This window comes from Bacillus rossius, chromosome 8 (genome assembly GCF_032445375.1).
Source record: "Bacillus rossius redtenbacheri isolate Brsri chromosome 8, Brsri_v3, whole genome shotgun sequence".
Lineage (NCBI taxonomy): Eukaryota > Metazoa > Arthropoda > Insecta > Phasmatodea > Bacillidae > Bacillus > Bacillus rossius.
In genome coordinates this window covers 9,926,226-9,929,585 of record NC_086336.1, presented here as the reverse complement: position 1 = coordinate 9,929,585, position 3,360 = coordinate 9,926,226, and the positions used below count along the sequence as shown (strand labels likewise).

General features: G+C 39.1%; 1 non-coding gene across 1 annotated transcript; it reads right to left on the bottom strand.

Annotated features, from left to right (window-relative positions):
- Positions 1–2,094: 2,094 nt before the first annotated feature.
- On the bottom strand, positions 2,095–2,168 carry Trnai-aau (transfer RNA isoleucine (anticodon AAU)). The gene has a single exon. It is a non-coding gene; the product is annotated as a tRNA-Ile (tRNA).
- Positions 2,169–3,360: the final 1,192 nt, after the last annotated feature.

The window sequence follows — 3,360 nt, the reverse complement described above, 5'->3', positions numbered from 1 at the left end:
CCTTTCCCTGCCATGTGCCCTGACATCTCATCATCTTCCGGTTCATACATTCCCCATATGTGTGTGTCTAAGATTCGTGCAATCCTTTCCTTGTCGTTGTGAGTGATTACCTCCCCCTTACCACGTTCCGTCAAGAGAGACTTGTTTGACAGTGTATGCTGAAGGGGAACCATCTGTCCTGAACTCTTGGCTGTGTGGTCGCCTGTTGGGGTTTGTACCGGTGATATTCGAAGGGGGCACTACCTTCCCCAGCCGCTGTAGTGTCACCTGTGTCACTCTTGCCAGGAGGCGGGTCACACACTCCACCCGTGAGCGCCACGTAAGGTGTCAGAGAATTTACAATATTTTAATTTTTAACTTTAACAGGCAGGTTGATCACACGCACTGTTTTGAGGTTGTCTTTGGCAATTTGAATGGTGGCCAAAATGGACTCGCCCGATGCCATAGAATTTGAGATGTTCCGCCAGTCGTTCGCATGATCCTCTCTCAGTGTATCATTGAAGTCATCTTAATGAAAAAAATCATTGTTGGCGACCGTACATATGGACAGCCACTAATTCGTGTTGACTTTTTGTATGAGTATAAACATCCATATTAACAGTTTGATATGGTGGTTTTGTATGTTAGCTATATTTATACAGGCAGAGCATTGCTGAAACAGTCTAATCGCATGGCACGAACCTACTCACTTTTGTCAAAATGTACACAAACGCACATGTGTACACACATCCGTCCGCCTCAGACTCCCAAGACAGATTGCCCTGAGTTAACCAGCCAGTCGAAATTACATGCTTACATTATATATACTACTACTCCAACTGTCTTTGGCTCCAACTACTCCAATGACATTTGACTACAAGTCTACAAGGCTACAACGCTACCAGACTACGAGGCTACTTGGCTACAAGAGTACTTTGATTCGAGGCTACAAGCCTACTTGACTATGAAGCTAAAAGTCTGAGAGGCTACTATACTACAAGACTACAAGTCTACGAGGCTACGAGGCTTCTTGGCAACGAAGATACAAGGCAAAGAGGCTACATGGTTCCGAAGCTACAAGACTACAAGACTTCAAGGCTACAATGCTACATTGCTGCAAGGCCACTTAGCTACGAAGCTACAAGTCTACGAGGTTACAAGCCTACAAAGCTAAAAGTTTACGAGGCTAGAGAACTACAAATCTACAAGACTATAAGGCTACGAGGCTACAATAGCTCCATCCAGCTGAGAGAGTTAATTTATCTATTGCAAAAAAAAATTGTAAGTAGTTTCATTTCTTGTCAACATTTTATGACACATGTGTTGTACAGACGGTCACTGTTTCATGTAGGATGGTGAATGCTCAATCACTATCGCAAGAGGAGGAGGAGGACTTCGTAAGACATCAGGGAGAAGGAAATTCGTATTGCATGATAGTGTTTCTGAGCTGTTTTGAGACATTGTAATCGGCTCAGTAATGAATCTATTTTGTTCAATTCCACCAGTTTTAAATATTATTAGTTTTAAATCGGAAACAGGAATTCACTAATTGAACAACATTCTGAAGAAAAAACTGCTTGTCTCATTACGAAAAAAATACATGCAAGGATTTTTTTTCCAAGGAATAATCAGGAACACACAGAAAAAACCAACAGATATGTTGCCAGGAATGACCAAAAGCACTTGGAGAAAACCCTCAAAATATTGGCAGGAATTTCCAGGAGCACACGAACAAAAAAAAACACGCACGTTTTTCTAAATCAAGCCCAGTGAATTAAAAAAAAAAAGAAACAATTTTTTCCTTCTACTAGAACTCTATTCTTGCTGAACATAGGAGCCTTAAGCCTGGCCCCGGATACCCCAAATTATACTACTCCTATCCATTTTAGGAAATAATATTCTTGTATGGTTATGTTATAAACTAAATATTTTATGTACTTGACAAAATGTATAGTGTCAATTTATTCAGTAAAATTATTTCGAATTAATCAGATACTTTCCATTTAATGGTAAGATGTTAGCAATAGTCTGAAATTATGCGACTGACCCCGTGGGTGTTAAGCTTGTCTGTAATAAAAACCACAACATGGATATGTTCACAAATGACAAAAAGGTTGGCCTGTGGGGGGATCGAACCCACGACCTTCGCGTTATTAGCACGACGCTCTAACCAGCTGAGCTAACAGGCCAGATGATTGATAGGGGCATTCAGATTTAGTGAAACGGTTTCGAGACTAGATGAAAGTTAAAACACTGTAGTATCGTCTGTGTTTCGTGAAAGGGTGAGTTTCTCCCAGGTACACATCGATTGTTACAACACCAGTCAAAGTGATTCAGTGCGAAAGCAAACGAGTCCTGAGTGGCCCCGGTAAAATAAGGCAACGACTTCTCTCACAGACGGCCGCCTATCACAAGGAAGAAACCACAGGTGCTGGTATAACTTGTTGCAGTCTAATAAGTGTTCAGATCTTTTCGCGAAAAATGTCTGCCCCTAATAAATGATTACATTCTTACATTACGTATACCTACTTATTTCATTTGAGAGTCCACATATGCATTAAAAGAGTAGTTTATTTTTATTTACTAGAGTTCAGTAATCATTTATTATTATTGTGGCACTCGCCTTATTGACATATTTATGCAAAATTTAAAATCTGTATTTATTTAGCTATAAATTCGAAAAAAAAAAAAAATCCAAAATTCATCCAAATATTTACTCATAAATATACTGATTGATTCTAGGGATTCCTGTCCTTGGAAGATGCAAAACATATTTTACACGTAAAAATACTTATTCAATAAATCATGTTCAAAATCCTAAAACTGGCTTAAGTTCCTTATAAGTTACACCAGCAGCCAGTAAGCCGATATGAACCCCATCTTGTAAATTTGTATCTATTGACCTAGAAATTCGGAAAAAATTCAAAAATATAAAAAACCTCTTATTAAATAATTATAAATTTGATCGATTTCAGTCTTTGGTTTGATTCTCGGCCAGTGATAAGGGTAAATGAAGCTGAAGATATATATTTATATCCTGTTTCCCATTATCTTTCATGGAGTTTAATAATCATTCACTTTATGCAAAAACAATTCTAGACAAGATACCTATCAAACGAAATAAATATGTCACTCACTGTTCGTACCATGAGTAGGGACTGGAAAAATTCGCGGTTTGAATGACCTCTAGGATGAACTCCACGATCCTCTATGTACGCGGGAATATTACACCAGCTCATTGGCTACTGACTCGTGACACCTGCTAACTGGGATGCTTATGATTCGATACTTCTTACGTTGAGGGGCATTCATTGGCTCACAGTCCTTCAGGCAAACTGTGTTCCAATCACTGAAGCGGCAATAAGTTACACGCACTTGGAT